The 25726-nt window shown below is 36.3% G+C and overlaps 1 protein-coding gene and 1 pseudogene across 1 annotated transcript in view; one reads left to right on the forward strand and one right to left on the reverse strand.

Annotated features, from left to right (window-relative positions):
* KCNH8 (potassium voltage-gated channel subfamily H member 8) overlaps positions 1-25726 on the reverse strand; it is a 392473-nt gene that overhangs the window by 364256 nt on the left and 2491 nt on the right. The gene's annotated exons all lie outside the window — the stretch shown is intronic.
* Positions 12607-13001, forward strand: LOC137766642 (large ribosomal subunit protein eL31-like; annotated as a pseudogene).

The following is a 25726-nucleotide window of genomic DNA, read 5'->3' on the forward strand; positions in this document are numbered from 1 at the left end:
CAGTAGTGGGATTGCTGGGTCATATGGTAGTTCTAATTTTAGTTTTTTGAGGAACCTCCATACTGTCCTCCATAGTGGCTGTATCAATTTACATTCCCACCAACAGTGCAAGAGGGTTCCCTTTTCTCCACACCCTCTCCGGCATTTATTGTTTGTAGATTTTTTGATGATGGCCATTCTGACCGGTGTGAGGTGATACCTCATTGTAGTTTTGATTTGCATTTCTCTAATGATTAGTGTTGTTGAGCATCCTTTCATGTGTTTGTTGGCAATCTGTACATCTTCTTTGGACAAATGTCTATTTAGATCTTCTCCCCATTTTTGGATTGGGCTGTTTGTTTTTTTGATATTGAGCTGCATGAACTGCTTGTATATTTTGGAGATTAACCCTTTGTCAGTTGTCTCTGTGTATTTTTACATGCTTCCCTTCGTATGATCAGAAAGATATCCTCCTATATTTCATGTTTTGTGACTTATTTATCTAAGTCTTTAGTCCGCTTAGAATTTAAGGGTTAGCTCACCCTTTCCCAATTCATTTGTAACGTCAACTCTGCCCTATTTTCTTTTTAGGGTTTGATAATTTTTTATTGAAGTATAGTTAGTTTCCAATGTTGTGCCAGTTTCAGGTGTAGAGCAAAGTGATTCAGATATACAGATAGATAGATCGTCTTTTTCAGATTCTTTTCCCTTATAGGTATTACAAAATATTGAGTATAGTTCCCTATGTAAGGTTTTTATACATATCTAGATCTGTTTCATGGTTCTGTACTCTGTTCCACTGGTCATTTTTTTTACGCCTGCACATTGCCTGGTTATACACTTATTGTAATTTAATAAATAATGAATCTTGCCAGCTGGTAGAGCAGGTCTCCAAACTTTGTTGTTATTCTTCAACATAATCTTGTGTGCTCTTTGTTCTCGCAGTATTTACATTCCCCAGGGCTTCCTACATAGACAATCATCTCTAACCTTTTCTAATTTGTGTATCTTGTTTCTCCTTTTATTATTATATTACGTTGGCTAGAACTTCTGGTACAATATTTAAAAAAAGAGATAACAGGATTCTTGACTAGCTCCAAATTATTTTTTTAATTATTTATTTATTTTTGGCTGCGTTGGGTCTTCGTTGCTGCATGCGGGCTTTCTCTAGCTGCGGGGAGCGGGGGCTACTCTTCATTGCGGTGCATGGGCTTTTCATTGCAGTGGCTTCTCTTGTGTCGGAGCACGGGCTCTAGGCACGCGGGCTTCAGTAATTGTGGCATGTGGGCTCAGTAGTCGTGGCACACAGGCTTAGTTGCTCCGCGGCATGTGGGATCTTCCCAGACCAGGGATGGAACCTGTGTCCCCCATATTGGCAGGCAGATTCTTAACCACTGCACCACCAGGGAAGTCCGCTCCAAATTTTAATAGGGATATTTCTAAAGCTTCACTACTAAATATATTAAGTGCAAGCTTATTTTGTCCCTGTTACTCAAAAATGGATCATTCATATACAATATCTGATTAATATCACAGATAAGTACAACTTGCAAAACTGCAGAGAAACAAATAATAAACATTTCCCCACTCCATATAAAACCTGAACAACAACCTCTAGCAGTAAATTCTCGACAAAAACTCAGTGTTTGGGGCAAAGAATTCTTCAGCCAAATGAACAGTATTTTCTACATTAAAAACATATTCTTTCTCAACAATGTCGCTCACATTCATCTCCATGTTCCTAGTTCAAATCTTCTCTGTTTCAGGTCTCCTGATACCACTCACACAATTCCTAACTGGTTCCTTTGCCACTAATATCTCATCTCTTCTAGTCTTTCTAAATGCCATTGCTAGAGGGAATTTGAGGCTCTGAGTTTACTAGCTCAATATTTTGCAATAGCTCTTTATTGCCTATTTATTAATGTCCTACCATATTACCTGGTTTTCCAGACGTGAATCATTATGTCCCAATCACCACTGCAGCCTTGCAAAAATTTGCCACACCACAATTTACCTTCAAGAATGCCCTGCTCCAGCAAGATCTGCTGAAGAACCACACTCTCTCTTCCTACCTAACAGATGCTACTTGGAATACACATCCCAGTCTAAATGCTCTCTTTTCTGTTCTCCTTCAACATCAGCCTCGTTTATCAATTCATAGTCCTTGTTGCTAGTTCTTGGATAACCTTTCCACTCTACACTGTGTTCTAGTCACGCCAATCTTGCCTCTCCCTCCCTACAGAGTGTCTTGAGAGAGGGAAGATTCATCCCTCGAGTTCAGCCACTCTCTCAACAATATGTAGCACAGTGATCTGCATTAGTATTTGTTGAACTGATGTTTGAGGCATTGAGTTAGAGCCTAAAGATTAGGGGATGGACAGTGCACCCATTTTTTATTCCCTATTCCCAATTAGTTTTTTAAACAGACAAAAAATTAAAATGAACAAGTATTTCTGTGATCCCAAAATATGGCAATGAAAAATCTCTAAGTACAAAATATAATACAAACCTAGAGAATTTAGTTCCAAGAGGCCTCAATTCTAGATCTTATTAACAATCAAATGCAGAATTTCCCGGAAAAGGCCACCTGATTACTATATTTACTTTCCTGTGCTATTCAGTGTTACTAGAAGGCATAAATTAAGTTTGATAAATGAACAAAGAATTGAGTTGGTAATATACTAAGCAAACATTCCACTGACTTTTATATTAAGAAGGAGGGAAAAAAAAAGCAAAGCCAAGCACCAATTCAGTAGCTACACGTGTGGCAAAAACTGAATTAACTATGTCAGAAAATGGATGGCTTCACATTAACTGCCTTTTAAAATAATATTAAGATTATATTAATTACGAAGCCTTTTCATTTTAATTGTCTATAAACAGAAGAGGGTAAATTAATTTTATGTACTTCAAAGAATTTTTATGCATGAATACTTAGGACATTCATTACTTTCAAAAATTACTTTCTTCTGTTCATCAATATGTCAGGATCCTCTCACCGTCTCTCTCTTTCACTCTCACTCTCTCACTTGCTCTGTCTCTGTACGTACATACAAGTAATACACGTGTTCTTAAATATGCCTGCGCTTAAATACTCAGGTATGTGACACACATGTATATAGAAGATGATAAATATTGCCCTTAGAGATATTTGCCTACGACTGATAACAAATGGAGGTACAGAACGGGCTTGGCTATCCACCAAGTACTGTAACAGGGAAGAACAAATCTGACTCCATCTTAGATCTGTTCCTTTTACTTTAACCCTTGTGTTTTGTTGCCTGTGCTTAGTCATGCTGGCTCTGCACCTTTTGTAAAAGAATGCTGCCTATATAGCCTGAAATATACAAGATAGCCTTTCCTCAGGGCTCTGACCTTTAAGAGTCCATTCATACAGAGGGGAAAAGTTGAAGAACAGAGAATAACATTTGTCTTGTTGGAAGTTTATGGAAACATCACGACCTGACTTACAGGGACAGCTGCAAGAACAAAGGATTCCCACACCAAGAAGTCTGCAACAACTAACCACGCCTCTCCCTCACCTTGCCTTTAAAAGCGATTTACTGAAACCCTTCAGGGAGTTTGGGGTTTTGGGGGCATAAGCCACCCGTCTCCTTGCGTGTCCCTGCAATAAACCTTTCTCTGCTCCAAACTCCGATGTTTATGTTTGTTTGGCCTCACTGTGCATTGGGCACACTTGCATTCGGTAATAGTATCATAAATTAAAAGACATAACATAACAAGAGAGAATTCCAACCCTGTACTAACCAAAACATGTCACAGGTGCATTCTTATACAGTCCATCTTCATTACTTGTGGATTCCTGATTTGTGAATTTCTTACTCATTAAAATGTTATTTGTAACCACAAAAATCAATACCTGTGCTTTCACGGTCATTCACAGACCTGCACAGAGTCACCTGTCTGAGGTAGGACAGGGTGATTCTCTGTCTTCTTGTTTAAGGTCTCATACTGTAAACAAGAGTCCTTTTCATGGTCTGGTTAGTGCCACGTTTTTCTCATGTGTGTGCTCTCTGTTGGTGATTTCGCTGTTTAAAATGACTCCCCTCCCTGTGTAGTGCTGAAGTGCTGGCTAGTGTCCCTAAGCCCGAGAGGGCTGTGACATGTCTCACAGAGGAAATACATGTGTTAGATGAATTTGTTCAGCCATGAGTTAACGTGCTGTCGGTCATGAATTCAATGCTAATGAATCAACACTACATATTAAATAAGGTTTTGAAAAACAAAATTATGTACTGATCACTTGACAAAAATGTGGTGACCAGAGGCTTAGTAGAACCTCACCCTGTATTTCCCCTAGGAACACTGTTCAGTATCTGCTAATTCAGTATTCATGGCAACTTTAGAGAACATAACTCCCGCACGTAATGAGGATCGACTGTACATCACACACACACACACAATCACAGACTCACATACACATACATACATGGAATAGAATAGTCTGAAATAAAGTTACGAAATTAAATAATCAAAAGATAGATAATGTTTTTAAAAATTACTTTTCTTTAGCACGATAACTCTGCCTGCTCAAAATCAGTATATTTCAGTCAAACTAATATTTCTCTGGTAACTTTTAAGATAGAAAACAGTCCTAAAAGAATCTCAGGAAAGAAAAAAAGTCATTTGGTCGCCACATTAAATGCATGTTAAATGCTCTAATAACCACAATCTTAGCATTTTCAGAACTTTCTAGAACTTTCCATCTCTGCAATGTTCTCCCTTAATCTAGAATATCCTCATCCCCTGCTTGCAGAGCCCCATACTGTTTAGCTGGCTATTTCCAGTAGAGCAAATACTCAATATAGACAATGGCCTCCAGCCTAAACAACTCCTTGAATTTATGTTCTAAAGTTCTGTTAAGATAAATGAGATTGTTTTCATCTATAATTATGCAAAATTTTCTCTGTTAATTAGCAGGATAATGGAGAAAATGTGGTCCTTAAAATTTATCATAATTTAGTTCATTTATCAAAATTAAGTCATTTAATTGTCATTAATTAGATTTATCATAATTAAATCTTCAACGTATCGCAAGATAATTTTGTCATTATTAATATTATAGCTGGTACCATGCTAGAAACAATATAAAACAATTTACAGAGACATAGTACTCATCCACAAAAAATGGTTAGATTTTAAAGTTATTAGCAGGCATTTTTTAGTGTAGTTCCTTTATAGCTATCTATCTCTCAATACACATGTATGTGCTTTTATATACAGGACAGCTATTTATAAACAGCAGTCATCATTTCTATAGAAGTGGTATAATGTGATTAAGACCACAGAGTTTGTGGTCAGCCAAGGCGGTGTTCAAATTCCAGCCCTACTATTTAACAAGTCACTTAAATTCCTTAAACCTTAATTTCCTCCTTAGTAAAAATCTCTTGATTCTAAGTTAAAAAAAAAAAAAAAAAACTTTGAAAATGGGAAGCTTTTTGAAAGCTTAGCACAAATTCTCTTATTTGCAAACCTCATCTGAACTGATGTGAGGTTACTTATATTCTTAATGTTTCCCATATTGTGTGAATAACAATATGTTTTGCTGCAGAAATATTAGTATGTTTGGGAGAGATAAATTAGAGTTCAGGATTAACATATACACACTACTATATAAAAGAGATAAAAAACAAGGACCTACTGTATAGCACAGGGAACTATACTCAATAATAACCTATAATGGAAAAGAATCTGAAAAAGAATTGTATAACTGAATCACTTTGCTATACCTTTGAAACTAATACAACATTGTAAATTAACTATTTCTCAGTAAAAAAAATATATTAATGTGTTTCATTACAGGGTGCCACCCCAGACTCCAATAGGGCATTAGGTAACATCTAGTACATGCATCATATTATCTTAACTAACAACTGAAAAATTCTTAATTCCAAGACCCATCTATCCCCGAGGGTTTTGGATAAGGGGTTGTGGAAGAGTAGTACTCAACTTGAAATTGCTGGGACGAATACATGACAATATATGAAAAGTACGTAAGTGTACTTTATGTATACGTGACTACATAATATTAGACCACATCACTCTAGCCCATATTACCTTTGGCCCAACAAAAGGAGGAAAAAAGAAACCATGGAAATTCATTGTGTTCATTAAACTATCTCAAGTCGGCCTTCAACCCACCCGTATCATAGTGAGTCCCTGCCTGCCCAGGTCCAGGTCTGTCCTCTCCCTCTCCCTGGTCACCTGCCTGCCCCATCATGCCTGCTTGACTTCCTCTCTCAAACATAGTCTGTCTTTTCCTTCAAGTTCTATTGTTCCCTCAGGCATCAAGATCCTTTTTGACTCAATCAGTGCCTCCCATATCTCTAATTACCCTTGCATATAGAAGAATAATACACATCCTACTCCTCCCCAAGACACCCTCATACACATACACGCACAAAAAAAACCCACATGATCCAAAGGGACCCACCAAGAAGATTGCTTTCCATCCAGGTCTATAGAAGACAATAAAATATACGAAGAGCTGGCTTCCATTCATGTCTATCTACAATGTTTTCTCCCAATACAGCCAAAGTGATAATACCACTCTGTTCCCCAAAACCTTATACTGGCTTCCTGTTTCCGTTTGAACACAATCCAAACTCCTTTCCTCCATGGCCCTATATGGCCCTGCATGATCCAGCCTGTTGTTATCACTCACAACTTGCTTCATATCACTCTCCCCCTCATGAACTATCTGCCTTGGACATTCCTTCCCTACCCCTAATCTTTCCATTCCTGGTTTGTTCTCATTATTTAAGTATTAGCTTAAAGGTCACTTTTAAAGAGCCTTTTTATGATCATCCTATCTAAAGAAACAACCTCTTTTCCCCTTGTTTACTCTTCTTCTCCCTTATATTTTCTTAATATTGTGTATCTCTCTCTTAACTCATGTTGTGTGTTTAGGGTTTCCTCCCACCCTCACCATCAGAATAGAAGACTCATGAAGGAAGGGGCTTTTCCTGAATCTTTCACACCTATATCCCTAGTACCTGGAACTGTGTCTGGCATATAGTAAGTGCTCAGTAAACATTTATTGAACGGATCATTGCTCTGACTCGGCAACAAATTAATAAATATCTGAATTTACAAAAATAAAAGCACCGCTCTAAAAAAGCTTACGGTGTCTCAGACAAGACAAGTTATGCATATTACAAAGTAGTGCAGAATGATGTAGAATGAAGTACTATGTGTACTGGGGAAAAGGGGAGAGATTCCTGTAAGCTAAAGCGGTCAGGGAAGGTACCTTTCAAGAACAGTGCTTTGTCCACGTTTGTATGCCCACCCCCAACTGGAATGTTGCTGGATGAAGTTCTGTAAGCTCCTAGGAAGAAAAGTCACTCTACGGCCAGGATGTGACTACCCACAAAGACAACAATAGTTTCATGCCATGTGGAATACAGATATTTAACTTTGTGTCAATTATTTATTACTTTTGGATATTGGAACCTTAACCCAAATCCCAAAACACTGATTCAGTAAGGTACTTTTAACTTGCCAAAATGAAAAAAAAAAAATGATTCTTCTTCCCCTCCATTGTGTCCATCTTCAGGGATGGCTACTAAAGGCCATTACTGCTTCAGAGGGCAAAAAAGGAGATTCTAACCTAAGAGAACAGTGGTGCCCAATGGAACATGCAAAACATCCAGTATAAGGCTTAGAACTCAACCAATAATCAAGGGTGTTAGTATCTAACTGAAAAAGAATTCATAGAATATTCTTAGAGAACAATTTCTACCACAGTACCAAGGTAGACACGGCCTCTCATGAGAAATCTGGAAGACTCAGAATCATGTTTTAAACCTTAATAGGTCTTCTGTTTTTTATTGAGTCTTCATTATGTTTTCATTTTTCTGCTTTTGCTTAACCTCAACTTTACATTGTCCACAATGTATTTTCTTAGAAAATACTTAAAAGTTATCATTTTAGTCACTGTTGTCCAAGCAAATGTCACAACTTCTAAGATATTTACTATTTTAAACATAAACATCAATTTCCATGGAATAAGAGTCTAGGTAGAAATGACATTTCCCATGGAATAAAAGTCTACATAGAAAAGACACGTTAGAGTCTCAAAGTCAAATATTCTCCCAATTTCACTTATTCACCTACAGAACGAACATGACACTGGATAAAAAGCATGGGTTCTAACCAGCTATGTGACCCTGGACAAGTCTTGTTGCCTTTCTAAGCCTCATTTTCTTTATCTTCAAATAAGAAGCTGAAACAGGATAATTCTTCAGGTCTCTTTTAGTGATTTACCAGAGAAGGCCTTCTGAATCTACTTGACAGTAAAAACAGAGTGAAATATTAGAGGACAGGAGGTAAACAAATATTTCACCCCCAACTCAGCAGCACACATTTTCTGAGAAAATCCTAATAATAGGAAACAAGTCCAGAGGAAGTACTGACATCACGATTTGAATTTTTATCATTTTAGGTAGCATTATTCGTAAACAAGCTAATGTAGCTAAATTGATCCTAAACTCCCACACAGCTGCTGAAAGTATATTAGTTGAGGAAACTGTCTAAGGTGAAGCCTGTACTGTATGAGAACTTGTACTTGAATTCAAATGTAAATATAAATAGCTCACAGGGTTTTTTTTTCCCCTCTGAAATGTCAGAGAGCGTATTAGGAGAACCAATTTACAATCAGCCTTTACATTTAATTGGATAAACATATGATCCACAGAAAAATCAAGACAATAAACCAACTTTAATATTAGAAGTGACCAAAGGTGATAATACAGTATTTCCAGAAGAAACATACTAGAAAGTGTGGCAGAATTAGTCTTTATGTTCTCATGGAGTTTACAGAAAAATTATTATAAAGTGGCATCTCAACTATTTAGAGTCACTTGAAGTATTCATTGCCAATATAAAATAAAAGAATGAGTACAGAAAAAAAGTGTGTGATAAAATAACAAAACAGTTATTCTGCATGTGTTTTAAATCATGAACTTCTTCAAGTTCATATATTTTTAGCTAAATGTGAAGAGAGTATTTCTAAATTACTACACTTAGAACAAGCTAATCTATTACAAAATGTATGGACTCTGAAAGTATTTATCCCAGTGTGGGGATGTCCTTTAAAACTCATGGCACTTCATCTGGGGTAAGGAGGCCAGATTCACCATCAGAAAAAAGAAGGAGAAGGAGAAGAGAAGAAGAAGAAGAAAGCACATTCTCATGAATGAGCTGGTGAAAGACTCTATAAAATAAAACATAAAATGATTGGTGTCTAATTCAAAGGGGTACATCAGCATATTACTTTCTTTTGCAATTCTTTTCACTAACAAACAAAACAATTATAGATAGACTCAAAAATTCCTTTTCTTAAAGAAAACAGGCATAAAATTTTTACTATATAGAAGTCAAAATAATTCAAATGTTATATGTTTCTCCATGATAACAGTCTCCAGACTTTATTATTGGAAATAACACTCATATTCATCACCTAGGCTGGACATCACCTCCTTGAGGATAGTGAATATTTTTATTAATTACATTCTAAAACATGTAGTAGATATCAGGCAGATTGAATAAGGAACATGCTTTAAGACACCATGGGAAAATAAACTCATGAAAACATGAAAATTCAATTTTGATTTAGTTCTGAAGGTTGAGAACATTAAAAAAATCAATATTCCTTAAAAAAGTGAAGGAGATCCCAATTAGGGCTTTTCAAGTACATCCTTGACTATTGACTGGCTTGCCTGACCTCACCCAAGGTATTTTTCCATTTCCCTAAAAGTAGGGGGGGGGGTGGTCCTGAGATTTATGAACTTGCCAGGAGAACTGCAGAAACTTAATTAATTCTTAATGTCTGTAGAATCCTTTGGAAGTGTTTTTAATATGATTTTTGAGGAAATCACCATATTTTTTGTTTAAAAAGTTACTCTGTTCAACGGTATTTGAAAATATACAGAAAAAAATCCTTACAATACCGTTGCCTTGTAAAGCCTAGTACCAAGGTCAGAGGTAAAGATGTCAAACACCACTGAGCTGAGGGAAGAAACCATGCCATGCAGAGATGCAACCTGGAGGGGAGCCCACGGAAGAGAAAGGAGGAAACACTACCTGCCTCAGGGTATCTACCCTTCATCTTTTCCTTTCTCTCTTTATTTTTTTAGGCACAGAAGAGAGAAGAGAGAGAATGAGATGATGTGAGGGTGTTGGTAGAGATATTGGGGGGAAGGAATCACAGTGGTGATGGGAGGGGAAAAAGGAATGTGAGGCTAACACACAGGTGCTAGATACTAGCGCAGATCAAAGATCAATAACGTTGCCTGTGGGAACTTTGGGATGTCAAACCTCATAAACAGTTGCTGAGAATCTGTGCGCACTTAAGTCCTGGGGAAGCAAAGAGAATTATTGTCTTTGAGGATGAATTGCAATATATAGAATATGCAGTGGTCAAGAGAATCATAGTCATATATATAATTCCTTCCTTCTTAGGTGAATTTATTTATATATTGGTCTAAATGTTCTATCCTCTTCTCACGAATTATCCACTGTGAATAGCTCACGTTAATGACTCAGTGTGTCCTTCTGCCATGATACATATGTCCACACAGTTTGTGCCTTTCTCCCCTGCTCCCTCTTCTCTGAATCCTTATCTCTATGAGCCTCATCTGCGCACGAACACAGCAAAGTTACCTGTGAGTTATTCTTCTGGATTTCAAAACCCATTTCAGCTTCTCACTTGACAGAGGCCACCAAAAGCCTGTCTCACTCTGGGTTAATGAGATATTTCTCATTTTTCTCTGTAAACTTGGCTATGGAAGCACTTCCTTGCCCACTTCAAAAAGTGTCACAGATACTAACTTAAAAGTATACATGCAATCATTTAAGTGAATTTAGTGATCAGAGGAGATCTGTCATTCACGGCATCTTACTCCTGATAGGCTCATTTATTCATAGGTTCAAGCTACCGAACATCTATGTGAAAACTGAAGAAGAACTGAAGGAAAGCCATGTATCTTTGCCATTTGCATCCACCCTCAACAAATGACAACTTGAAAAATACGTTGCTAGGAGGGATCATTCATTTTTCCCTGAATCTTAGTTTCTACCCCTCTAGTCACTGAAAAATAAGCAGCCTTATAGGAATGAATGAATAAGAGCAAAAAATATGAGCTGCATCCTCCAAAGGACCTAATTTAACCTAGAAAACTCTAAGCCAGTGAGAAAGTCTCTCAGAAAGCAAAAAAAAAAATTTTCTTAAAACTTATGTTTATTTATATGAGGAATTGTTCCAAAAAATAAATTATTCATGTGGCTCACAGAAATATATATAATTTATAAAAACAAATAAATGAGGACATTAGAACAAATAAGACGAATAAAGAGGCTATGTGGCTAGGAATACTATCTTTCCTTAAAATACATGCCACAGGGACTCTTGCTAAAAGACGTTGAACATTCGGCTTTGAGCATTCTTAAGCCAGTTCACGGAAAAAACACGAGCCATTTCACATTTCCAAAATCTCTTCCCCATCTAACTCTCTGGTATTGGAAAATGCTGTAAATTCTTTAAGCCTGAGAAATGATTACATTATATAAGATATTACACTTTGGGAGCAATTAACACTTAATTGAAGTGATACTAAATTATAAATACTTTGTGTGTGTGTGTGTGTGTGTGTGTGTGTGTGTGCGTGTGTGTATCTATATGAGTGTACATGTTGGGATAGAGTTTGGGGAACTGTTAAAGAAGGGAAACAAAGAAATAGGAGATTAAGAACACAGCAGATGCACCTTACCTAGCCCCAAAAGCTTCCTCATGCTTCTTTGTGATTCCACCCTTCTCCATCCCCTCCCACTCCTATGCAACCACTGACTGGTCAGAAGCATTTTAAAATTCAAGTTAGTGTGACCTTGTTCTATAGATAACTCTAGCTTGTGGCACTCAAGGTATCTCCAGCATCAACAGCCATGACCCCTCACATAACAAAAAACCATTTTGGGTATTTATTCTAACAAGGGAAGTAAATTCCTGGACAATCCACTAAATACTGTTTATAAAACACTGCCACTTTGTAACTTTCTGAATTGAGTTTCCCAAATGGTGTGTTCTTAAAAAGCACAAAAGTGGTTTATATCTCAAAGTGAAGTCAACCATGACCATTAAGATCTTAATCCTAATAAACTGAATGCCTTACAACTTAGCTCCAATTTTTTGTCTTTTTAATTAAACCCAGACTGCTTTGTCAAAACAAAATGTGTAAATTCCAGCTTCACTACCTGTAAAGTGTGTGACTTTTGGCAATTTATTCAGCCTTCCTGGGTTTCAATTTCCCTATCCACGAAGTAGGAATAAAAACATCTACTTTGCAATATTGCAGAGGTTAAATAAGCTAATATAGGTGAAAATACCAAACATAGCATTGGGTTCATGGTTACTCACTAAATATCAATTCTCCTACCTTCTTCTTCTTTCAAAGGAAAATCAGAATAAAGTTGAAGGAAGAACACGGGCTTTGCAACTGAAGGATAAGAATAAGAGTCCGTCCCTTTCATGTACAGTTTGAGACAAAATACTGAGGCTCTCTAGGGTCCTCTGCGTCCTCTTCTCTAAAATAGGGACAATTGCTCGTCAGGATGGCTCCGGCAAAGAAGCGCGGAGAGAAGAAGAGGGCCGGTCCGCCATCAAGGAGGTGGTGACCAGAGAATACACTATCAACATTCACAAGCGCATCCACTGGAGCGCCTTTCAAGAAGCGTGCCCCTCGGGCGCTCAAAGAAATCCAGAAGTTTGCCATGAAGGAAATGGGAACTCCAGATGTACGCGCTGACACCGGGCTCCACAAAGCTGCTGCGCCAAAGGAATAAGGAATGTCCCATACCGTACGCGTGTGTGGTTGTCCAGAAAACGTAATGAAGATGAAGATTCACCAAACAAGCTCTATACGCTGGTTACCTATGTACCTGCCACCACTTTCAAAAATCTACAGACAGTTAATGTGGATGAGAACGAACTGCTGATTGTTCAGTAAAGTTATAGAACGGCAAAAAAATAAATAATAAATAAATGACAATAAAAATATTTAGGAATAATCACAGGCCAATAGCGACCCAAGTCACTTCCATTCAAGGTATCTGGTATAACAAAATTAAAGAGATAGCAAACAGTGTTATATAAACACATGAAATTTTATTTTAATATTTATATTAACAATTACAAATGGGGGATAAAATTTTCCCCAACTTCATCAATCTACCTCAGAAGATAGTATCAAAAGTAAATTGTATAAAAAGTCTAACTTAAAGAAATTTGTACTTGGAGACCTAAGAAGGTCAAAAAGCAGTATTTCAAAGAGCTGTGACTATCTTGTTATGAGGTGGGCATAACACAGGATGACTTGGGAGTTCCTTTGAAAGTGAAAATAGGTATCAAAGAATAAAATTATATAATTATTAAAGCATTTACTTTTTTATTTTTGACTAGTTCTACTATATCTGTGAACCTATAACCTTTCTTTCTTCCAAAACTATTTTGAAACATAGTATTATTTCTATGAGATAGTATCTATATATTACCAGAAAATAATCACCTAAGCACAATGATTTTTCATTATATTTTCACATATTTGTCATGTACTTAGCCATATGTGTCTATTACACCAAGTTGCTGGTATTATTCTAAACAACATCTCTTTTGTATCTATATATTATTTAAATATTTTCCATAAAATTGCCTGTAATTTTCCTCAACGATGCATTTTACGGTAAATAAATTTGAAATTGTGGGCATCTTCAATTAACTCTTTGCTATAGACCATGAAAAGTTTTCATTGAAAAGATACTCTGTAGTTGCTGAAATACCTTGTAGACACATGACAAATTCTGCTACACCGAGGATATTCTCAATTCTATTTGTCCCCCAAATTTTGCTACACTGACAATATCTCAATTCTATATGTTGAAAAGTGTAAATATTTCAGTTCAAATACCTCATTGGTCCTCTCATTTTTCTTTATTCAGAGTAATTACCTTCAAAAATTTCTATAATACAAACAATTTGTCATAAAAGGTATCTCTATAATTCTTTTCAGTGTTTTGTCAAATGTAGGTGCTGCAAAATCACAGATCTTTTCAACTGCATTCAGTTTCAGTACTGATAAATGTATCCAATTAAATATAGAAGCTTCATCAAAAAAGTCCTCCAAGTTGAAATATTTCAAAGGAAAATTCTTAAATCTAGCCCTTAGTTTGAGCTCTTATTGTTTAATTTTTCCCCTTGCTTGTCTAGTGATACATTTCAATGTATTCTTGTCTTACAGTTTGGTTTACAATCCTCGCTATCCACTAAAATGAAGTTTTTGATACTCTGTTTATTAAATACTTTGATTAAATGTTTCCAAGTGATTTCAAATAAAATGAAAAGAAAATATAAAAGGTTCATTCAGAAACGAATAATAACTGTCAGACACTTAGATTGTTTACAAAGCATTCATTCAAAGGCTCAGACATTTTAAAATTATGACTGATGACGACAGTAAAAAGAAAAACCATGTATTGCCATGCCAAATGTTTTTTCTGTATTTAACAAACATCATGTAGTGTAACTACTGTAACTAATTCTTCATATATAAACATATCTGGTAACTTCGACCATTACAGCCTCTATAGTGATTGATAGAACGCACCATTTTGGGGGCACAAAAATGTACTGTGCATTCACTACATCCAAGTCCAAGCACATTTCTTCCTTCTCCATACATTGTTTAATTTAATAAACATTGTCTTTACTATGACACTGTGCTCTACCAAAACCTACATTTGTCTTCCCATCACAAAACAAGTAACTTTATTTTTAATGATCCATTTAACTGAATTTACAATAACATTTAAAATAATATATGATTTACCCTCTATAAAACAAACTTTGGAAAGCTTTACTTATATCCATAAATTTGATGCAAAAACTCAAGTATTATTAAGATTAACTGATTTTCCATAGAAAACCCTGACGGTGTTAATAGTTATGAAGCTCATCTACTATTGAATCAATACATTAACCACTGTTGCTTCATTTTTTTCTACGTGTATAAGAAAACTCAAACTCAAAACTGAATAAAATTTTCAACAATAAAATAGAACTACTGACACATGCAAAAAAATTACTTAATTGCAAAAGCATTATGCCAAGTGAAAGAAGACGGACACCTCCACCTTCCCCGCCCACCCCCCCCCCCCGCCCCGACAGGCACACAAAAAAAATGCTACATACTGTATGATTTCATTAACCTTACAACCTAGAAAAGGCAAAACCACAGGGATGGAAAACAGATTAGTTGTCCTAGGGACTGGAAGGGGTGGGGAGGGTACTGACCTTGGGGAGAGGGGGGAGAGATACTGTTCCAAATCTTGATTGTGGCGGTGGTTTTATGACTGTACACATTTTGCAAAATTCATCAAATTATACACTTATAAGGGGTGATTTTACTGCATGTAAATTATACCATTATAAACCTCACCAATGTAATAAATAATGATAATTTATTAAAATAAGAAAAATTTGGCACAAATTCTAAACCCAATGACTCTACATTATAAGTGGCACAGATATGGATCTGTGGTCCCCAACAAAAAATCCAATAATACACACATGCAAAAAAAAGAAAAAAATGACTATTACACACACACATTCTAAAATTCTAAATAAAACATTAACAAGTAAAATTCTAAGTGAAATGCTAAGTAAAACATTAACAAGTAAAACCCAGTAACACATCCAAGAAACCTTTAATGAAAGAATGAAAAGATAGTTTATATTATAAAATCTGTCTAAAGAATCTATCATATTAATTGATTCAACAAGAAACATAGAATTATTTGAATAGATGATGAAAAGAATTGATAAAATTGCTTAATAAAATAGGAATACATGACAAAATCTCTTAATAATAAAATATTTATTTCTCAAACTAAAAACCAGAAAAATACTTATTAGAAAAACGCTAAAATAATTCCCTTTAAAGTCAGGAACAAGAAGGATATTCTTTATCATCACCATTTTTATAGCATTTATAATACTAGCCAAAGCAACTAAACAATAGAAAAAAAAAAAAAAAATTAAGGGTACAGGGACTTCCCTGGTGGCGCAGTGGTTAAGAATCTGCCTGCCAATTCAGGGGACACCGGTTCGAGCCCTGGTCCAGGAAGATCCCACATACCACGGAGCAACTAAGCCCATGCGCCACAACTACTGAGCCTGCACGCTAGAGCCCGCGAGCCACAACTACTGAAGCCCGCAACTACTGTTGCTCCACAACAAGAGAAGCCACCACAATGAGAAGTATGCGCACCACAACCAAGAGTAGCCCGCGCTCTCCACAACTAGAGAAAGCCCGCGCGCAGTAACAAAGATCCAATGCAGCCAAAAAAAAAAAAAAAATTAAGGGGACAAAAAGTAAGACTTGTGAAAACTGGAAACAAGAAAACAAACTTTTTATTATTTGACGGCAATATTATTTGTTACCCTAAAACCTCAAAAAACCAACTGCAAAATTATTACAAAGAATAATAGAAACTCAGCAAGCTGGCTGGTTAGAAAAACAATAAAATATAAGAATCAATAGCCTTCAAATAAATAAACATGACTGAATTAGAAAAACTAAACGGTGGAAGAAAAGAATCCATTTTACATAACAAAGATGAAATTACTAGGAATCGAATAAAGCAGAAATGTGCAAGAGCTTTATTGAGAATCCCAAAAAAGATGTGAAAGAAATACATGGCAAATTTTTGGATATGAATTTTCAACATTATAAAAATGTCATTTTCCTCCAGGAGGTTCCATTAAAAATATCATCGGGGTTTTTTTCCACTAGATAATTTGATTCTTAAGTTCCTGTGGACTTCCAAATAAGTATGATTAGCCAAGTAAAATTCTGGGGGGAAAAATAGAATGGGATGAGTCTTTTGATGCACATCATAAAACTTCTATAATTAAAACTGTGGAACTACACATAAAGAAAAAAATAGATGAATGTAATAGGATAGCAAGTCAAAATATAGAAAGAATTACATATAGAAATATAGAATATGATAAACTAGACGTTTCAAATCAGTGTAGAAAAGATGAATTATTGAAAAATATTGTTAGAAAAATGGATAGGAATCTAGGAAGAAAAAATTTGATCCCTACGTTGTACTGAATAGATTAAATGACAGAACTTACTAATAGAGGAGAAAAAATTAATATACAAAATGAAACTATGGTAGAACACATAGGATGTATTTTTTTAATAATTTCAGAATAGAAAATACCTCTCTATGACACAAAACACAGAAATCATAAGAGGAAAATTGATTAATTCACTTACATAAAAATCAAAAATCCCACCAAAATTGGAGAAAACATACATTCACACCACCAGTAAAGTATTCATTTTGTTACTCTGTAAAGAGCTCATAGATGTCAAAAAGAGAATGCCAACAATTTAATTAATAAAGGGCAATGAATATGAACAAATAATGCTCAGGAAAGGAAATTCAAATAGAACTTAAATATATTAAATAATGCTTAACTTCACTTACAGTAAAGTAAATGTATGTTAAAAATTATAATAGGAAGCCACTTTTTATCTATTAGTTCAAAAGCAATTCAAGAGATGGAAAAAAAGAATGAATACACTGACATGCTAGGCAAATATTAGCTATTATTACTATCTTTCAAATAATTTTATAACGTTTATTCAAATCAAAAGTTACAATACAATACAAAAGCTCCAGTCCCAAGACATTCATTCTCCTCCACAATTAATGGAATCACAGTAGAAACATTTATTTCTGTGTTGAGATAAAAAATATGCCCCATTTAATCTTCTACATGATTCTCTCCATTGGAGGAATAGCCAGAATATCACACTTAAGGACAAGCTACTTCCTGTCAAAGTGGGTACTTGACAGTTTGATAACATCTGAACTTCTTACGTGGATCATTTTTTGTGGATCATTTTTTCTAGACAATCAAATAAAATATGGAAAGACTGAAAAGCACTCTGGTCTCAGTTCCCTCTAGTTCAATAACTAGAGTAAGAAACTGGTTGGACTCACAGGTACAATAAGGAAATCTGTCCAAAAGACTTATTAGAACAAAAAGAAAAAGAAAAAGAAAAACATGAAAAAAGAAAAGAACTTTAAATTAGATTTGAGAGTTAGAGAGCTAGGTACCCTTATTTCTGACTGTAAGTTCATTGTGGAGTAAAGGTAAATGATTGCTGTTAAAAGTGCCTGACACTGGAGAATATATTTCTCCCAATAAAAGCAGACTCAAAATAGGTACAAGAATTTCCTCTGTAAAACACTAACAAGGTAAAAATACAAAATGATGTCACTATAACAGCCATGGGAATTAGAGTATCTTCTATGGAAAGATTAGCCTGACAAAAGTATCACAAGGAAGTTCTAAAGTCAGCAAATTCTAAGCACCAAAATCTCAAAGAAAATGTGTTTCTTTATTTTTTTAAAAAAATGGACAGTGGATTTTTTTTGATGAGCAAAACTGCTTTGCACAGTGAGTGCATTTAGTAGTTCCAGATATGAGTCTTAAATACCAATCTAAACACATTCTTAAGTGACAAGTACTTAAAGCATAGTATATCAAAAGAGAAAAAAAAGCAGCATATGAACTAGAAAGGGCTAAAATCTTTAAAGCAGAAATCCCTTTTTGCAAGAGTTAGAAACTAGAAATGATATCACAGATTGCCCCAGTCTGTTTATACTTACTATTAAAAAACCACATTTTAGAGGCAGTGTGATATAGTAGCAAAATCACAGGCTATAGTAGAAAAATCACAGCCTACTGTGATAACATTAGAAAAGTTCTGAGCTTGAGTCCTGTCATCTGGAACAGAAAGGGGACTGCCTGCCTTCTTGCTGTGTTGGGTTGTGTAGGAACAGATAAAGCACCAGCACGGCACACAGCATGCAGGCAGACATGCCCTGAATGGTAGTCACTATTATCATTAGAGTTTTATAAAATAAATTAGTACTTCAACCATGTGAAAATGAGGGGCTAGAAGACAGTCTAGAATTATGTCTCAAAACTAAATTTAACCACATAGCACTGTATAAAAGGAGTACCAGTTACCACTGAAGGGAAATAAAGACAATTACTAGACAGACCTGACCTTTAAGAAATATGAAATTCTTCTACCCAAAAAAACATTTATTGAGCAAAGACTTTCTTCCAAGTGTAAGTCCAAGCGAGGAAGACTTGAAGGGGTTGATGGTTGAGTGTTGAAATCTGAAAGCAGATCATTACAGCACACAGAGGAGCTGACTGGAGGGATGGGATGGGCAAGGTAACGTGGCAGCAGAGAGGAAATGTCACCTGGCTCTACTTGGAGCCTCGCAGAAAGAGTTTAGACAGAAGGGGACCTTCAGGATGGGTGCCATGCAGAGGCCCAGGATGAGCAAGCAGGGCGTTTGGGGTGAGTATGTCTGCAGCCTCAGGAGGCAGTGGCTGGAAAAGATGCTGCCGAATCATCTTGGGGTTAGATGACCCAAAGGGCTTTGGACATCCTCCAAGAGGTAGCAGGGAACCGGTGGGTAGTTACATGATTAAATGATGATAGTGCTTTTAAGGAAAATCACTCCGGGGACAATGCAGACTGAAGGGGGCGCAAGCGGGTCGGATAAGAGCTTACGGCCCCGGGAGTCTAGACAGAGTAAGGCTGCATTTGTGTCGGTAAGAAACAGGATCCAAACTAAAGTAAAAGCAAGGACGAGGGAGATGAGAAGCCAAATTAGGGCATTTCTAAGTGAAATCTCAAAGACCTGATAACCAATCTGATGGATGCCCAGTCGAGGCCAACTCAGATTTCTAGCCTGAAGAAATGGGTGGGTGGTGATGCCAGTTATGGGGCCAGAGAATAAACAGGCTTCATGGGCTAGAAAAGATTATTCGTTCATCTGGGGACATGTGAATTCTGAAGGGCTTGAGGGAGAGAGATAGTTGCATTCACAGCTAAAAAGGAAAGCAAAATTTATCTTCCAGGGAATTTATAAGCCAAGAACTACGTTTGACTGTTTAAATTACTGAGAAAACTCTTCAATCGCTCCAGTTGCTAAGTATGAACTATACCACAGGTAAAGTTGAAGTCTCATCATTTTTGTTTGTAGGCTCTGCTAAACCAAAATGGATTTAAAACCTTAGCGTTTAGACTGTATCAGCAAATACGTATGGCCTGGGTGAACGGACTATCTCTGCAGATGTTGCAATTCTGTACCTCTGTCTGTTGGCATTTCTCCAGTGGCTTCACGGGGATGGAATTCTAGCACACCCTCAATTCTTTTTCTTCTCCACAGGCTTCATTCTACAGTACAACACAGGCAGGAGTGAGCAGCCCTGGAGGAGAACAGCACTCACCTTGTGGTCAGAAATCAATCTTTCCCTTTCCTAAGAGATAGTTAGCTTCCTGGGCAAAGCAGACATCCGTAAGCAAATGAAGAACACGCAATTCCGCTGCATAATAGGGGACCCTTGTTCAAGTGTAAAGCCTTTATTAGGACAGATAGTAAGAAGTGTCTTAGTGATTTGGTATGCACACCTGGAAACACTGCAAGAGGTAATACTTCTACATGTATAACCGAATCACTTTGCTGTACACCTGAAACTAACACAGCATTGTTAATTAACTATACTCCAATATAAAATAAAAGTTTTAAGAAAACAGTTAATTAAAAGCATCTAGACATAGGGGCCAGATACACACACACACACACACACACACAGTACAACAATATCTTGCTTTTTCAGTGGCAAGACCAAGCCAATGTAGCTGTTTCCCATTGAGACCCATGGGCTTGAGGGACTCTCAGCTTTGTCCAGAGAGCCCAAGCTAAAATTCAGACACTAAGTATTGTAAACCTTCATGGGTAGAAGCTGAAAAAATGGTAAAAACTCTTGTGAAAGCTGCAAGTAATTTCTAGCTGGAAAGAATGAACACTTTAGGAGGGAAGGGGGAAGGGGCAATATAGGGGTCGGGGATTAAGAGGTACAACTATTAGGTATAAAATAAGCTACAAGGATATATTGTACAACATGGGGAATATAGCCAATATTTTATAATAACTATAAATGGAATATGACCTTTAAAATTTGTGAATCACTCTATTGTACACCTGTAGCATATAATATTGTATGTCACCTATACTTCAATTAAAAAAAAGAAAAAAAGAAGAAGAAATATCTTCGGTTTCAAGGTTGACATTTCTCCCGTATCATGAATCAGCCTGTGCCACATGGGAAGGTTGAGAGCTTTTACACCAGGCATACAGGACAACACATTTCTCTTACCAAGACATGGGTCTACCACCTCCCATGGCTTATTATGACAAAGCACCCTGGCTTCAAAGATGTTCCTCGTCTGGCCTTATTGACTTTCCATTGTCCTGTTGCCTCTACATTGCCCCCTTCACGTCCTCTAAGATACTTGGTATTCTCCTTAAAGGCCCCCCTTTCCAGCCTCAATGACAAGTGCTGCACAAATTGACCAAGTAAATGGAATACTGTTTTTTGCCCTTATCATATATGAGCCAATCATTCCCACCCAGAAGTCATTTACTATATGACTCCCCCAGCTCATTCCCCACCCCCAAGGAAATTATTCCTCCCTCATCTAAATGTACACAGTTCTTCACCCTGAACAGTTGCATCCCTTTCCAACCTATGTGATGGTAATTTGTGCATACATCTATTGTCCTCTTTGAGAGAAGGACAAGCATGATTTATCCCAAAGATCCTAGCATAATAGCTTTGTATATAGTCAGCATGGATTAAATAGCATTGAAGAAATGTTTGATTGATTGAATAAAGTAAAGATTTCCTAAGAGAGACTGTGCCCTCCCAGAGGTGTGTTGGATCTGGTCTATGGGCAACACCAAATGTCAGAGCCTAGAAAAAATTGTGGGTATAACTTCCATTCTTAACATGTTAGCTATCTATTTTCCTCTATATGATGATGTCAAAACAAAATTATCTGGTATTTTCAAAGACTACATAATAAATTTTTTCTTCTTATTTGTATATCTCACTCATCCAAAGAAATGCATTTCTGGTAAATACCTAAATCCAAATTCTTGTAAATCAAACACTTTGTTCATTGCAGGGAAGTTTTGAGAACCCATGCAATAAGTCCTTTGTAAGATAAAGAATTCATCTCCAAAGTCAAAAGAATGAAAATAAATAATTCCCTCTTTCCTCATCCCTCTTCTCTATTCTCTCCTCCCTCTCCCTCTCTTATTCTTTCTTTCTTTCTATTTTTTTAGTACTCTTGGAATAAAGTTTACATAAAGAAAGTTATTTAACACAGCCAACCTCAATACAAGAGTGCATAATGGGGAGTTTCTTAAAATCTGAAACATGGTTAGAAGCATAAGAAAAAGATGGAAAACATACTGTTTCAAAACAGTCCACATACGAACCCAGTAACAGAACTGGTTAAGAAGGTAAATAAAGTGGAAACAGCTCAGTCACCTTAGAAAAAAGGACCTGTCTTGCGTCCTTTGCAGATGCCACATTTGTGGACTGGTTCACCCTCAGATTAAGATACCCGTACACAGACCAACAGACCCCATGTAACCTTCCTTATCTGGAAAGAAGAAGCACCCTGTCAAGAGACTGGGATCAATATTCTGAAAATATCCCTATGTCTCCCACATTACTTGTAGATCAGAGAATGAAGAATCTGATTAACACAGCTGACTAACACGGCTAGGCTAGGTTGACTCATATGCCATCACCAAATATAAAGAAAAACCCTCCCTCCAGTGAGTTGGGCCTTACATTCACAAAGACTACAGATGCAAGCTCAGCAGAGTTTACGTGTGTACAGAATCACATAGAGCATGCTCAATAAATCTGCTTCACAGAAGAACAGATGTGAGAACGTTAGGCTTCGTATGCTAGTACAGCAATGGGACAGCACCGGTAGCAGATCGAATTCTAAACTGGCTCCCGAGATTCCTAACCCCTTGTGTAAACACTCCATCTAGTCTCTTTCCCTTGAGTTTGGACAGGTCATATGATTTTAGAAGGGATTTTACAGATGTAATTAAGATCCATAATCAGTCAACTTTGAGTCAAAAGGGAGATTATTCTGGGTAGGCCTGACCAAAGTGAGCTTCTAAACGACAGGCATTCCTGCTGATTCTTTTTTTTTTTTTCAATTTTTATTGGAGTATAGTTGATTTACAATGTTGTGTTAGTTATAGGTGTACAGCAAAGTGAATCAGGTATACATGTACATACGTATATGTATAACTCTTTTTTTAGATTATTTTCCCATACAGGCCATTACAGGGTATTGAGTAGAATTCCCTGTGCTATACAGTAGGTCCTTATTGCTTACCTATTTTATATATAGTAGTGTGTCAATCCCAAACTCTCAGTTTATCCCTCCCCTCCCCTTTCCCCCAGTCACCATAAGCTTGTTTTCTACATCTGTGAGTCTATTTCTGTTTTGTACAGAAGTTCATTTGTACCCTTTTTCAGATTCCACATATAAGCGATATCATACTATATTTGTTCTTCTCTGTCTGACTGACTTCACTTAGTATGATAATCTCTAGGTCCACCCATGTTGCTGCAAATGGCATTATTTCATTCCTTTTTATGGCTGAGTAATTGTGAAGAAGTAAGCTGTTCTGTTGTAAGAGGGCCTGGGGAAGAGGCCATGTGTCAGGAGGCAGAAGGAAGCCTCCAGTTGCTGAGAAAAACCACAAGGAACTAAATTCTGCCAGCAACCACGAGAGCTTGGAAGGGGGCCTCGAGCCTCAGCTGACAACTTGGTTTCAGCCTTGTAGTCTCCGGAAGCCGTGAGCACAGGACCCAGCTAGTCTTTGCCTGGATGTCTGGCCTATGGAAAATGTGAGATGATAAGCCACTGAATGAGTGGTAATTCACTACCCAGAAATAGAAAACTGACGTGGGAACTGTCTCTCTAAACATACAGAATGGGAATAAGAGACTACTCGTGGCATGCAAAAAATACAAATGAGTCTTTATGAACTCCCATTTGTGGGGAGATATCTATGGAGTGCTAGGTATTTCTTTGAATGTTTTCATGTAACAGCCTTTTATAGACAGACCCATACATAATGGAGCTCATTCTTTTGTATTGGCTAAATGCCTCTGATGATATTCTTCTAACTACAACCCAGCAAAGACTTAGGAAGTCCCCACTGTCCCCTTCCTTATTGTGTCCCTTTCCTACAGCATTGGGTACATTACCCTTCTCTCTATGCTTCTGAAGTTAAGAGATCTATGTACCTTGATGAAAGTATAAAGGGGAAAAGAAACTCCATTGAGTTTCCTCTGGAAAGGAAGCGTTTCAATTTAACAAATTTCTTTGGACCATTTTGAACAGGAGTACGCAAAACATATGCAAATACAAATGAATGTCTAAACCATTATTTCTGAATAATTTGAATGGAATCTCCTTGATAGAGTCTACTGGGCTACAAATATCCTTTAGAGCTTAGATCTTGTCTCACTAACCCCAAAGAGAAAGAATTGTTCTGGCCAAATTTTGATGTGACTGGAAAATGTAGGCTAATGCACCATTTTGTTGGAAAATGGACACTTCCCTTTGAAAGTTTTATATCCTCAAAGAAATGTGTTTTTCTCAAATGGTACCCTGTGGCAAATATTTGTACTGAAAAACTATTTTTTAAAATATGTACTTATGTGTTCTGTTATTATCATTTCCCTTTGTCCAGATTAATATTCATGTACTTAAAGCAAAAGTCTACTCAGAAAAGATTTTTTTAAGTACATTAATGTGTAAAAAAAAAAAATGAACGATGTAAAAATAAACTATATGCAGGTCATAATGTTAAGATTGTGTGTGTGTGTGTGTGTGTGTGTAAGTGTTTCAAGCGAGAAGTTTGGCTATATGCAATGAGTCAAAGAATTTCATTGGAGTTACTTTTTTCCCCTAAATGGGGTACACATATTCAATATTTGCAAGCTTCTTAGTTTTTCTAAGTCTCATTTACATTCAGTTAAACGTAAACCAGGAGAACATATTTCAAGAGTAAATATATGTCAGGGTAGTTTTATGTGAAAAGATTTATATTTTCCAATAGTTTTTAAAAATTATATTGAATATGAGAAAAAAGTTTCAATTAATGGTCCACTATTGACTTTCAATCCTGACCAACAGCTCACTTCTTAAATACTAAAAAGAAAAAATATCCTATTACGCTCAATAATAAAGTGTCACTAGGTGATAAAATATATTATTAACTTATTTTATGTTGCCCTGTGATGATAATAACTCAACTGATAAATTAGTAAGATTACGTTATAGGCTTTTCTTGTCATATATTTAATTTTTCCTGGGAGAAATTTTACATGATGTTTTAAGATTTATTATTTTCCATTACAGTATTAAATCAATAAAGATAATAATATTTCATGGTGGTTAAGTTAGTAAGGTGGTTTTGTTTGCTCTCTTATTTTTTCAATGATAACAAGGGTTATTGTTTGCTCTCTTATTTTTTCAATGATATTGTCCAAAATAAAACAAAATAAGAAACTAACATGACTACAAAATATACCTAACAAGGCAGAAAATGTACCAAGTAAACACATGACATTTTGAGTATAATAACATTATGCACTCTCCAGTATAATTTTTATTTGGGCGAGTGGCAATTTTGTTAATTTAAACCTTTCAAATGGTTTTATCTTGCACAAGAAAAT

This window comes from Eschrichtius robustus, chromosome 6 (assembly GCF_028021215.1).
Source record: "Eschrichtius robustus isolate mEscRob2 chromosome 6, mEscRob2.pri, whole genome shotgun sequence".
NCBI lineage: Eukaryota > Metazoa > Chordata > Mammalia > Artiodactyla > Eschrichtiidae > Eschrichtius > Eschrichtius robustus.